General features: G+C 36.2%; 1 protein-coding gene and 1 pseudogene across 1 annotated transcript in view; one reads left to right on the top strand and one right to left on the bottom strand.

The window, feature by feature from the left end:
• MALRD1 (MAM and LDL receptor class A domain containing 1) overlaps positions 1–15,170 on the bottom strand; it is a 788,164-nt gene that overhangs the window by 456,643 nt on the left and 316,351 nt on the right. The gene's annotated exons all lie outside the window — the stretch shown is intronic.
• LOC125918203 (ribosome biogenesis protein NSA2 homolog) lies at positions 8,907–10,499 on the top strand (annotated as a pseudogene).

Below are 15,170 nucleotides of genomic sequence, written 5' to 3'. Positions count from 1 at the left end.
AGGCCAAGCTTGGGGCTGAGGCCCAGAGATGGTGCCTCGGCGAACCTTCCACACCTGGCTGGGGCACAGCCTTCAGGACGCCAGGCCCGTCTCTGATCTTGCCCGCTAGGCCTGGAGGACAGGGACTCCTGTCTAGAGAGAAGCCTTCGGAGGGGAAACCAGGAGGTGGGACTTGAGGGTTGGCTATCATAAGCTGCCTCAGCCACCATCTAGAGGTGAATGCACTGCCACCCATCGCCTGCAGGTCCCCACATCTGTTTCCACGAGAGGCCACAGAACGGAGGGACTTTATTGAAGAATATTTTAAAGAAATCTTTTGTACCCCCTGGGCCTCCTTCATCAAAACAAGGGACTACGTGGCAGAGTTTTAACGTTCGTGTGCGGCTGACTTGGGTGCAAGAGAGGTTTTGACCCAGGCTCAAAGTTAGTTTCAAATACCACTTAATAAATCTATTTTTCTTTATTTTTTTTTTTTTCTGGCACAGAAGCTGGTAATCTAGGACCTACATGTGAACAACTTTATGTGAATATTTTTTGTACTTAGTTTACTTGGGTTGGTAGGATACATTATATTTAAATTCCTTGAACACTGTGGATCCCCCTGATGTGTATGAATGACTAAGGCTTTGTAAATTAAGGAATGTTGGCGAATAAAGTTATTTGATGGGATCAAAGAAACCAAAAAAAAAAAAAAGAAATGATTATTCTACTATTTTGATTTTAAATCCATGTATCATTGGTACAATGTGCACAAATTATGATAAAGGCTGCAATTACCAAATCTAGTCTGTAATAATTTGGTTGTGTGGGTTTTTTTTTTACAATAATACTGCCAATAATGTGGTCAGCTTTGTACAGCGTATTTTCTTTTTTTTAACATTTAATTTTTTATTGTAGTATAATTGACATACAATGGTATATTAGTTTCAGACGTACCACATACTGATTTGACAATTGTATACATTACTCAGTGCTCAGCATGATAAATGTAGTCACCATGTGTCACCAAATATTATTACAACATTATTGATGATAGTCCCTAAACTGTACTTTTCATCTTTGTGACTTACTTACTTTATAACTAGAAGTTTAAAGTATGTACCTCTTAACCCCCTTCACCTATTTTGTCCATTCCCCGCCCCCATCCACCTCCCCTCTGGTGGCCACCACTTTGTCCTCTGTATTTAGGAGTCCATTTTGTTTTTTGTTCATTCGTTTTTATAGATTCCGCATTTGAGCAAAATCATATTTTCATGTGGGTAAAATGGGCCCTAAAGAACTGAATATGTTTAGAAGAGGCACATAAAGAAGAAATTATATACATACGTATATATACATATATATACACACACATATAAATGTATACATATATACATGTCTATATGTGTATACATTTGTATATACATATACACACACACACACACACACACACATACATATATAAAGCATGGAAAATAGACAGGAAACTGGTCTGGGGTTCTTCTTATAGGTCTAAAAGGTTTTCAAGTCTCAAATTTAGTCTCTATTAATTTAGGTCAATTTTATTTAAATATATTTTAATAAGCTTATAGATAATTTTTAAAATGTGTCTTTCCCTTCCTAGCTCCAAGTCAAAGAGAAAGAATCAGGATGAAAACAATTAAATATCAATGTAATCTTGCCATAAAAGACAGAGTTTATACTCCCACTTTAAATATCAATTCAAAAAAAAAGAGATAAAACATTAAAGACATCTAGGTAATATGCAGTCTTTCGAAGTATTAAGTGAAGAGGTGATTTCTCACAGTATGGGCATTCTGGCACTCTGATTAATTAGATTTCTTACCACTTTCTCACCTACAGATTATGCTAGATACTATAGAATGTAAATTTGCTACTTATTAAAACCATTTTTATTTTGAAAGTTATATCTTTTTTCTTTTTTGAGGAAAGAAATATGAATCGCCAATAGCAAATGGATGGAGAAGTTACCACATAGTTATTGAGTGGATCTTTGCAGTCTTGCCTGCCCAAGTCACTGGGAACATGATTGTGAGAAGCCCACAACAGAATGTGGCCTCTGGCCTCATCATTTACTGGGTAGACAATATTAGGCAGGTTAGTGAATCCTGCTGAATATGTTAGTTTCTTCATTTATGAGATGTTCCATGTATGGTCTTAATAAGAATCAGAAATAAAATAAGGGAATATCTAAAAGAGTACCTGGCCCATTCTATGTATTTAATAAATTATAGTTGTGATTTGCAGTTATGTTTATGTCATTAGTTGCTGCTAATAGAATAAAGGATTTAGTGTCCCATAAACCACAGAGGGTATGAATTAAGACCGTTTTAAGAGGCAGAACTATTAGTCTGAATTATGTCTCAATAAGTAAGCACTTCCAGTTTTGTTCCTTGTGTGTTTAATATTCCAAGATCCTAGGGATAACAAGGACAGAAATGAATATATAATTTATTCATAGATTCACTGAGACCCAGCACAATTTCCACAGACATTTCTTCCTAGTTATTGACAGATTCTAAGCTTCATCTAGAAATCTAAAGGACTAAGAATAGCAAATTTTAATGTACAGAAAAACAAACAGAATTTAATAGGTCAATTCATTATAAATGTGGAATAATCAAGACAGAGCAGTACTGAAGTAAAGATAGGAAAATGGACCAGATAAATGGACAAAAGACTCCTGAAACCAATTCACATATATTTGTACACCTGATTTTGAAAAGTGTGATTCTTCAAAGCACTGAAGGAAAAGACAAGCTTTTCAATGTGGACTGAATAGATCAGGTAGCAATGTGGGGGGAAAAACAAAACTTGCCTCTATTTCACAGCTTTAAAAAATAATGAATTCCAGGTAGATTGTACCTTGAATATAGAGGGTGAAACAATAAAGTTTCTCTAAAATAACCTAATAGGGGCACCTGGATGACTCAGTCTGTTAAGCATCTGACTTCAGATCAGGTCATGACCTCACGGTTCGTGAATTCAAGCCCTAGGTCAGGCTCTGTGCTGACAGCTCAGAGACTGGAGCCTGCTTTGAATTCTGGCCTCCTTCTCTCTCTGCCCCTCTCCCACACATGCTCTGTCTCTCTCTCAAAAATAAACATTCAAAAAAAGAAAAAAGAAGATAACCTAATAATATCTTTATGATGTGGAAGAAAGTTTTAATAATATATAAAAATTGCTAACCATAGGGGAAATATTTAAAAATGGGACTATATTCAAATTAAGGATTTCTGTTTATCAAAGATGCCAAAATGATGATCAAAATCATCACTGAATCATCATTAGCAAATGGGAGGAAAGCATACATATCACATACATAGAATATAACACGTACTGACTGCTTACTATGTACCATGCTCTATGCTAGATGTTCAACAATGTGTGTGTGTGTGTGTGTGTGTGTGTGTGTGTGTGTGTGTAGGGACCATGTCTATTTTGTTTCCTATGCAGCAAACTGGATCATAGGCCCTCAAAAAATACTTGATAAAAACTTGATAAATGAGTTCAAAATTAGTAGAACAAATGTGGAAATAAAAAGACCAATGGAGTGACAGAACTATAGATTCAGATCAAATCATTCACGAAAAGCTGATAATGTGTTTCATGCTGGGGGGAGAAAAACAACATAAGAAAAGACAAAACAAAGTGAACAGATCTGGAGACCATGGAGGAACGAAGTGACTAAAAGTCATTAATTCTGGCAATGATAAAATTATCAACAATTCTTCAACTGGAGGTCTCTGTATGAATTGCCCAGAATTAAACACAATTAAAAACTATTCATGTGTAATTTTCCCAATCCAATATAACTTGATATAATTCAGTTACAAAGATATATATAAATTACTAAAGAAATTCCTTATAAGTATATATCCCTGAAATATCCCCCATCTGCAAGGAAAAGAAAAAAGGGACACATATCAGGAGATTGACTTGCAAACCACAAACAACAAAACTACATTTGTGTCTTCACGTCGTACTATGAACACAGAACACAGCACTGCATCCTGTGGTCACCAATATTACATGCATTAATTGTGGGCACATGATGTATGCATGATTCCTAGTGGAAACTTGAAGAATTACACAAACACTTGCTTGTGTTTGGGATGATATCATCCAAGCACGTACTTGCAGAGGAAATCAACCCACCCCATGGAATGGGCAAAGCAGTTATGACCGCACCTAACAATGCTGTCACCCACAAAATATCAGTATCTCTCTACTGGCCTTAAAATTGTCCTTTCTCATATAAGGTAGGAAGTAGGATGTTTTATAGGCACATATATTTTCTAATAAAACATATCGTAAACCACATAGGAAGTGTTATAAGACAAAGAAAGTGTTACACACCCAGCAGTTGCACAAGGAAAGATACTGGGTGATGATGTACAGGTCAGTTAAAAAGTGATTATAAAAAGAGATCTTACTTACTGTCCGTGTTATTTTTTAAAAAGTCTCCTAGGCCTCATAGGATAATCAGTTTCTAAAGTCTTAACCATGACATAAATTAACCAATTAAAATACTGAATATTTTCCCTTATTTGAGAATCTCGTGGGTATTCACCCTAAATAAATTAGTAAGAAAAAAAATATCCTTGCAAGGACAAGTCAAATTATTTCTGGGTGAGATAAACTGACCTGTGATCCTGTACATATACAACATCAGGGACATATTGTCCAGGTGTATTCTTTGGGTTGAAAAATACCTTTTAATTCATTCTGATACTATAGGCCTTTTTAAAAAAATTTTTTTAACATTTATTTTTGAGACAGAGAGAGACAGAGCATGAACGGGGGAGGGGCAGAGAGAGAGGGAGACACAGAATCAGAAGCAGGCTCCAGGCTCTGAGCCATCAGCCCAGAGCCCGACGCGGGGCTCGAACTCACGGACCACCAGATCGTGACCTGAGCTGAAGTCGGATGCTTAACCAACTGAACCACTCAGGCGCCCCACTATAGGCCTTTTTTTAGCATAACGAGTGAGATGTAATCTACTAAAAGTTGTCATGGACTTTTTTAGCTTCGTGAGTAGCAGAAAATACAAAGTGCTCAATAGTGCAGCTCTTATAATAGTTTCCGTAGCACTACCCTAATATCTGTAGTGAACCATTCTCGTGGTGTGAAACTGACTGTTCCCCTCACCTCAGCCGCCAACTTCTCTGTAGAAGACAAAATCCCTGACCCACCAACTGCTGCGGTAGGCTTCCTAAGCAAGCCAGACTAATCAGAGTTCTCCTGTGGGATTTTTTTTTTTTTAATTTTTTTTTAACGTTTATTTATTTTTGAGACAGAGAGAGACAGAGCATGAACAGGGGAGGGTCAGAGAGAGGGAGACACAGAATCCGAAACAGGCTCCAGGCTCCGAGCTGTCAGCACAGAGCCCGACGCGGGGCTCGAACTCACGGACAGCGAGATCATGACCTGAGCCGAAGTCGGACGCTCAACAGACTGAGCCACCCAGGCGCCCCTCTCCTGTGGGATTTTTAGAATATAAAAAGGGAAAAGGAACGTTCCCTCTTCAGTGTCAAATCTTACTAGCTGACTCCCCAAGTTGTGAAACCAGTTCTGCCTGATTCCAAAACTCCACACATGGCTGTCTATACTATGCTTTAGTGATGCAGAAGAAGAGTCCAAAAAAAAAAAAAAAGTTTCCATTGACTTTATTGGGCCTTTCTGAAATACACATCTGATCCTACCATCCTGCTTAGAAATCTTCAATATATCCTCACTAACTCAAAGTAAGACCCTTGAACTAAACTGTATGCTATTGGACTACAGTAAAAAGCTTTAGTGAACTCTACAACTATACATCTACTTACTACACACACTGTCCAGATCAGCTGACATATTTTTTTTTTCCAGAGCACAGCTTTCTTGATAAAAGAAGCAGTGAACTAACTTGCATTCTAGGGCAAGCTCCTTATATCATCAAGTATTTGTAACTAATAGTCCACAGACTGATATTCCACACTGCAACGCTACATAACTGGGTCAGATTTTTTTTGTGAAGGCCATATAGTAAATATTTTAGGTTTTATGGGCCATAAGGTCTCTGGTACAACTATTGAACTTCTGTCTTTGTAGCATGAAAGCATCCATGGACTACTTAAATGAATTGTCACATTCCTGCTCCAATAAAACTCTATTTGCAAAAAAACAGGCTTCAGGCCAGAATTGGCCCACAGGCCATCCTTTGGTCACCACTATTCATTCTATGGATAAAGTCTCAATTCACTGGGATCTGACGAATAACTTTCTAAAAAAAATTTGGCATCAACTTTCATACATTACTTTACTCAGACACTCGGATATATACCCAATGCATATGCTTGTGTAATTACTTGAATACATCATGCACTTTCTTTTCTCGGTCTTCCTTATATCTGCCTTCTTCTGAGCACTCTTATAACCTATGCTGTTGGTCTTTCCTCTATACTACTTTCTCAACATATCTCCACAACATATCTCAAGTATATTCTCATTTCCAAGCCTTTTTAGATGCCTACACTCAAAATTCCTTGATTCAAAATTACCCCCTTACGGAAGAATTTTAGAGCACTTATACACAACTTTTTAAAAGTATTTTTCATGTTACGTTTTAATTCACTGAATATAAAGCTTTATTCCCCAGTAGATTCTACCCATATCATGGCACAGATTTTAACTTATTTATCTACCTCCCCTTGTATATCCAGAAAGCCTTGTAAAGCGACTTAAACTCAATTGGTACTCAATAAATATTTCCTGAATCTGTTGCTTAAGATTAAATAAAAGTGTTAGAGAATTCTTGCTTTTCTATATCAAAATTCTCCTTTACAAGTGCAAGGAATCTCAATTTAAAAAACATACACACAATTTTAGCAGAATGCTTTTGGGTTTTTCTTTCCTAGTCTCATGAAATATAAATGAAGTAATGAACAACATTTGCTGAAATTTTATATAACCACCTGGGGCTTTACCAACTCAAAATTCAATATCAAATGTATCAAAGCCAACTATTTTAATTAGGCTCCCCCACAGTTCCTGTTTCAATATTGTATGACATTCACCACAGAAAAACTCTTTGCGAGTCAAATAGAAACACACACACACACACACAATAACAATGGATAAATTTTAAAGCTGAAGAAATTACATAATGTGGTTGTATTTATTTATTTTCTCTTTTCAAAACAGAATTTTTAAAGGCTCATTAAAGTAATTATATTCTTTGTAAAACAGACTTTAGGCCAAAACCCCATTAGTTTCTGAGATACATAAACTAAAGTATCTGAGGTTTTTAGATCAGTCTTTAAATGATCTTTCAATGAGAGAGTATTAAGTAATAGTTTGTCATTTAATATTTGTAACAAATCTGAGAGGCAGGATTATAACCACTACTACTTCACAGAGAAGTAAAATTAAGTAACTTGTCAGTGCGATCCTTCTCCCATGTTTTATATTCTCAACTAGTTGTCCTCTAACTATGGGGTCAGAAACAGCACATCAGGATTACCTGAGAACTTAGTTTAGTCACTAGTTCTTGGGCCCTAATGCAGACATACTGAATCAAGAACTCTGGGCTAAGAGTGCCTGGGTGGCTCAGTCAGTTGAGCGTCCAACTTGGGCTCAGGTCATGATCTCCTGCTTAGTGAGTCCGAGCCCCGAGTAGGGCTCTGGGCTGACAGCTCAGAGCCTGGAGCCTGCTTTGAATTCTGTGTCTCGGGCTCTCTCTGCCCGTCCCCCATGAGTGCTCTCTCTCTCAAAATAAATAAACATTAAAAAAAAAGAACTTTGGGCCAGAGCTTAGCCATCTGTTCAACAAATTCTCCAACTTACTCCTGTGCATGCTAAGTTTTGAGATCCACTCTTCAAAACCACTTATGCTAACAGCTAAAATAGTACCTTCAAGTCCAAGATGCAAAATCAAGATACCAATCCAAAAGGGATACTTAGAAAAGTGGACACTCATGGGGTGCCTGGGTGGCTCAATCAGTTAAGCAACCGACTCTGGGTCAGGTCATGATCTCACGGTTTGTGGGTTTGAGCCCCGCATCAGGCTCTGTGCTGACTGCTCAGAGCCTGGAGCCTGCTTTGGATTCTGTTCTCCCTCTTTCTGCCCCTCCCGTACTCACACTCTGCCTCTCTCTCTCAAAAATGAATAAACATTAAAAAAGAAGAAGAAGAAAAAAGAAAAGTAGACATTCAAGCTTAATTTTTCTTCCCAAAATAAACACTCTGGGGAAAACAAATACTTGTAAGATTAAAGAATTTTTTACCCTTGTTTTTCTGGCACCTTATTTTCTATTACATACTGTGTAGAACATAGGCACTGCATTTTACTTAAAAAAAAAAAAAGAAGAGTTGACTGGGAAGGGTATAATTTGGAATTCTTAGTCCAATATATTTGAGAAACTCAATGGACAATTCCAGAGTACCATTTACACACACACACACACACACACACACACACACACACAGAATTTGATGTAAATAATTCTTTAGGAATTGTGTAATCAATTTCCATTATACTCTCTCTTTCTTTATATAACTCACATATCCTTAATGTATTTGACCAAAAAAAATGTCTGTCACATGATAAGTACTCAAAATATTTGTCAAGTGAGTGAATGAAACAAACAACTGAAGGCTTATTTTTGAGAATTACTAGATAAACAATACCTTCTAACAAAAACTTATTGACCTAAATTTCAAAAAATAATTTAGTAATTTAAATTTTTGAGATTTTAAAAATAATTTTTAAAATTAAAAAAATACTTTATCAGATATGACCATTATTAACCCAAAATGTATTCCCATGTTACTATGAATTGAAAGTTCTATTTGTTTAAGAAATGTTTTTTTTTTAGGCTTCAAGGCAAAGAAAATCATCAGGAATAAAGAATTTTATTACATAATGATAAAGAGGTCAATAGTACAAGAAGACCTAACAATCGTTAATGTTTATGAGCCTAAAAACAGAGTGTCCAACTATGTGAGGCAAAAATTAACAGAATTTTTTAAAAAAGCAAAAAGCAAAAACAAAAAACAGATGAATCCACTATCATCATTAGAGACTTCAACACCCCTCTTACAGAAAAGGACACATTTCACAGTCAAAAGATCAGTAAGGACAAAGGTGAACTCAACATCATTAATCAGCTGGATGTAAATGATGCCTAACACTGCTTTATCCAATAACATAAGACTATACATTCTTCTCAAGCTTACAGCGAACATTTACATCTAATAAGGACTGTTAAACAAAACATACAGAAAATTCTTAATACTTAACAATAAGAAAACAGACAACTGATTAAGAAACGGGCCAGGTTTGGGGTGCCTGGGTGGCTCAGTTGGTTGAGCGTCGAACTTTAGTTCAGATCATGATCTCACAGTTTGTGGGTTCGAGGCCCACATGGGGCTCTGTACTGACAGCTCAGAGCCTGGAGCCTGCTGTGAATGTGTCTCCCTCTCTCTCTGACCCACTCACAGAATGTCTCTCTCTCTTTCTCTCTCTCAAAAATAAATAAAACATTTAAACAAATTAAAAAAAAAAATGGGCCAGGTTTTTAGAGTTGTCTCTTTCCCGTCACGGGTTTTGTAGAGTGAGCTCGTGGGTCTGTGAGACCCAAAAATTGAGAGCTGCTTCACTCCCAAGCAGCTGCACCCAGCATCTATGTGGCTGTCTCCAAGCCACAAAACAAATACTCGAAGCACAGTGGATTTCTTTTGTATTACCACGAGAAAAAAGGGAAAGAAGGAAGCTGGCAAGGCTCATGAATGTTCAAAGAAGGCCAAAAAAAAAAAAAAAAAAAAAAAAAAAGATGATTAGTCTGAAAGCCAAGCTTTACCATAAACAGTGCCATACTGAGAAAATACAAATGAAAAAGACTATCAACATGCAGGAAAATAAAAACAGTAAACAAAAGGATGATGAAAAGTTTCTACAAGGAGCACTACTTGCATACCTTCTGGACAGGGAGGGACAGTCCCCAGCTAAAGTACTTTCCAACATGATTAAATAAAAACAAAGAGAAAGCAGGAAAATGGGAATTCCCTTTGCCCAAAGTTCATGCCCAGGGACAAATGGAAGTATTAACAGTTATTCGAACAGGATAGAAAAAAAGAGCAGGCATGGTAGAAGATGGTTTCTAAAATTGCTTTGCTGGAGATGGCTTTACTCGAAAATCACCTAAATAAGAGTGATTCATTAGGTTAATGGCCTTACGTTTCAAAAAGGCCCATGTAACACATCCTGAATTGAAAGCCACTTTTTGCCTGCCACTACTTGGTATAAAAAAATCCTTCACCCACACTATGCACAACTTTGGGTATTATTACCAAAGGTACGATCACTGAGGTGTAAGTGAGTGAGTTGGGCCTTGTGACACAAGAAGGCAAGGTTGTATGGGAGAAACACAGCCAGGTTACACAATCCTGAAAATGATGGATGCATAAATGCAGTCTTGCTAGTTCAACAGCAGTTTCAGACAAATAACTCCTCATAAGTACTAAAGACTACACACCAATCAGGAAAACCACTATGATTGTGCTCGTTCTGAATACTAGCAAATAGCCTTATATACCTGCTGTCATCAGAATTATTTATTCCATTGTAAAAGAAATAAATTAAAACATCCCAGTTTTACAAAAAGAGAAAAAGAGAGGGGCACCTGGGTGGCTCAGTAGGTTGGGCATCCAACTTTGGCTCAGGTCATCATCTCACAGCTTGTGAGTTTGAGCCCCACATAGAGCCTGCTTTGGATCCTGTGTCTCCCTCTCTCTCTCTGCCCCTCCCCTGCTCATGCTCTCTTTTTCTCTCCCAAAAATAAACTTAAAGAAAGAAAGAAAGAAAGAAAGAAAGAAAGAAAGAAAGAGATGGTGAGAAAGAAAGAAAAGAAAGAGACCAAACACCTGAAAAGACACCTCATGAAAGAAAATATACAGGTAGCAAATAAGCATATGAAAAGGTGCTCCATACATATGTCATCAGAGAAATGCAAATTAAAACAACAATGCAATATTACTATATACCTATTAAAATGGTCAAAATCCAGAAACCAACAATATCGAATGCTGGTAGGAATATGAAGTAATAGGAATTCTCATTCATTAATGGTGGGAATGCAAAATTGTATAATCACTTTAACAGGCTGTTTGGTAAGGTTTCTTATAAATAAATACACTCTTAATCGTATGATCCAGAAATTAGGCTTCTTGGTATTTATAACCAAAGGAGATGAAATTTATGTCCAGATAAAAACCTACACATGGATGTTTATAGCAACTTCATTCATTACTCCAAAAACTTGGAAGCAAGCAAATATCCTTCTGTAGGCAAATGGATAAATAAACTTTGGTACATTCAACAATGGAATATTATTCAGCACTAAAACGAAATGAGCTATCAAGCCATGAAAAGACAAGGAAGAAACTTAAGTGTATATTAATTATGAAGTGAAAGAAGCCAATTTGAAAAGGCTACATGCTCTATGATTCCAACTACATGACATTCTAGAAAAGGCAAAACTATTGAAACAGTAAAACATTAGTAGTTGCCAGGGCTTTGGCAGGGAAAAGGGAGGGAGGAATGAACAGGCAGAGGATTTTTAGGACAATGAAAATACTCTGTATTGTACTATAATTCTGTATATATGCAATTACGCATTTGTCCAAACCCATAGAATATATAACACCAAGAGTGAACTATAATGTAAAATATGGATTCTGAGTGTTTGGATGTCATGTAGGATCATCAATTGTAAGAAATATACTGGCATTAATTCTAGAGAATGAAGCAGGGTTCTCCTTGCACATAACGGAAGAATCTAAAGGTACAGAAGCTGATACAAAGCAAGAGGCATTACAAACAGAAATGAAATAAAAGACAGAAAACTACTTGATAAGTTTCAATCTGTTACATAAATGATACAGCCATTATTCATTGATTTCAATTTGAGGCAAAAATAAGTTAAAAGGGATTTTTTTAAGTTTATTTACCTTTTTTGAGAGAGAGAGAAAAAGCGAGCGAGAGTGACAGTGGGGGAGGCACAGAGAAAAAGGGGGAGAGAGAATCCCAAGCAGGCTCTGCTCTGTCAGTGCAGAGCCAGATGCAGGGCTTGAACTCATGAACGATGAAATTACGACCTGAGCTGGGGTGCCTGGGTGGCGCAGTCGGTTAAGCGTCCGACTTCAGCCAGGTCACGATCTCGCGGTCCGTGAGTTCAAGCCCTGCGTCAGGCAGCCTGACGGCTCGGAGCCTGGAGCCTGTTTCCGATTCTGTGTCTCCCTCTCTCTCTGCCCCTCCCCCGTTCATGCTATGTCTCTCTCTGTCCCAAAAATAAATAAAATAAAAAAAACAAAACAAAAAACAAAAAAAGCGTTGAGGAAAAAGAAAAAGAAATTACGACCTGAGCTAAAATCAAGAGTAGAACGCTCAACTAACTGAGCCACCCAGGCGTCCCTAAGAGAGAATTCTTACTATTTTCTGAAACAATATGCGCTAGCCATGTTTGCCCATGTTTGCCATAAATACATCTATTTATTAATCTGAACTGATTTTTAAAAAAAATCAATCTTTCCAGCACTGATCTCTAAGGCTATTTATTCAAAATTCTACTTGTAACCTCACTGGGATTTTGAAATTTCCCTGTAATGAAACTAGCAAATTGGATTCTGCTCACTAGATTCATGACTGTATCCAGTTTTATGAAATGGACTTATAAAATTTAGGGATTGTGAAATCAATACAAGACATAGCCAAAACTTACTTTGAAACATATTATAGATGAAATCCCAGTAGGAGAAGGGATTGAAATGGCTGTGCACTCCCTCTCCCCAGAGATAACAATTGTAAATATGGCATAAAATATATAAAGTTAATTCTAAAATACAAACCGGAAAATTTCCAAAGCAGACAAAAATCAGAGGAAAGCATAATACACATACAAACTTGCAACTCAAAGTGGTGAGAACAGTGAGTTTGTGTCTTTTTGATCTGAAAAAATTGACAATCTCCCTTACCCTTTGGCTATGTTTGTAAAAACTGACACAGTGACAGTCTTACTGGCTAAAGGAATGAGAGATCAGAGTTCAGAAGAAAATTTAAAAGAGAAATCCTAGAAATCCTAACAGCAAAGCTACACAGTTACAGGGGCGACAACAGGAAGCATGGCAAAATGCAGGTAGGGACCAGAGAAAAAACTCTGCTGAAAGATTAGAGCTATGTGGACACAATCTTCAAAGTTAAGGTTTTTTTTAACAGTATAGTTTTTAACCGTATATAGCTCAAACACCAGAAGGCACAAAGCTTTATGTCCTTGTGGACTTGAAGTTTCAGAAAAGAGAGTCTGAAACTGACACAGCATGGATAAAGAAGGAATGCACAAAAAAGCAACACTGGAAAATGATAAAAACAGAGCAGAGAAAGGAGTAGCTACATTCAGTGCACTAGATAAAGTTTACAGTTTATATATATATATATATATTTTAATGTTTATTTATTTTTGCGACAGAGAGAGACAGAGCATGAATGGGGAAGGGTCAGAGAGAGAGGGAGACACAGAATCTGAAACAGGCTCCAGGCTCTGAGCTGTCAGCACAGAGCCTGACACGGGGCTCGAACTCACGGACCGTGAGATCATGACCTGAGCAGAAGTCGGCCGCTTAACCGACTGAGCCACCCAGGCGCCCCAAGTTTACAGTTTAAAACCAAGTACATTAACTACCTATGGAAACAGAAAACAAAAATCTTAACACGAACATTACAGAATCCAGAGTCACTAAAATGTATTATCAGTAATATCTAGTTTTCAATCAAAAACCTCTAGACATACAGAAAAAAATGTAGTATGATCATTATCGGCTAAAAATAAACAGCCAATAGAAAATCACTCCAAGTGGGTCAAGATGTTGACTGTATCAGACCAAGATTTTATAGTACCTGTCATAGATACATTCAAAAAACTAAGAAAAATTATTTAACCAACTGAAGAACATTAGGTATCAATGGATGCATAGATAATCTCAAGAGTAAATGGGAATTCTAAAATAAATAACCAAATTATAACTCAGAGACTGAAACCTACAATAACAGAAAATAAAAAATAAGATGCTAGCTGGGTTGAATAATAGATTGGATATCACTGAAGAAGAATGAGTAAACATGAAAATACATTAGTGAAGTTATCAACTCAAGAATCACAAAGATTGACAAAAATTAACACCATTCGAGACTTGTAACACAATATGAAACAATCCAAAATTGATATAAATGGAATCTCAGAAGAAGAGAAGACGAAAGATAAAGTATTTGAAAAAATAGTGCCTGGAAAGTTCCTAAGTCTGGTAGAAAACAATTAAAGATCTAGTAAGCTTAATAGTAGATACACCATAGCCAAAATGTTATAAGCCAAAGATACAGAGAAAATCTTATAACTGAACAAAGAAAACAAAGAAAAATGATGCATAAAGAGAAACAATACGACTAACAACAGATACTGTTTCTGAAACTACTATAGATACTGAAATTATATGTTCACAGTACTGAATAAAAATAAACAGAAAAATTAATTCTATACCCAGTGAAGCCTTCTTTTAAAATTGAAAGGGAAATAAATTTTTAGATTGAGGAAACAGGGAGAATAATTTGCCAGCAAACCTCTACTAAAAGAAATACTAAAGAAATTATCTTTAGAAAGACGGATGAAATAACACCAGCTAGGAATCAGATTGAATAAAATGATAAATATGTTATATTAAAGTATATGTATATATAATTTATATATCTTATACGTATATATTTTAAATTATATATGTAATATATATATATGTGTGTGTGTTCTTTTTTTCTCTTAATCCTGCTAAAAGACAAAAAGACTGAATGAAGCAAAAATAATAACACCGTTTTGATAGATTTGTAATTTATATTGACAATATATATGACAATAATAGCACTAAGAATAAGTAGGAGTAAATAGAAATAAACAGTACTAAAATCCCTATATTTAACCTTGACTAATTCAATATTAACACTAGGTACACTGGGTCAAATTTAAGATGTTTGCTGTAACATCTAGAGCAACCAATAAAAATTGCAAAGATATATAGTAAAAATAGAATGATAAAATTTTTGAATTAAAATTAAAAAAAAAACAGGAAAGGTAAAAAGAGGGAATTCT

This window comes from Panthera uncia, chromosome B4, assembly GCF_023721935.1.
Source record: "Panthera uncia isolate 11264 chromosome B4, Puncia_PCG_1.0, whole genome shotgun sequence".
Lineage (NCBI taxonomy): Eukaryota > Metazoa > Chordata > Mammalia > Carnivora > Felidae > Panthera > Panthera uncia.
The sequence above is the reverse complement of the archived record's forward strand: the minus strand, read 5'-3'. Positions and strand labels throughout refer to the sequence as shown.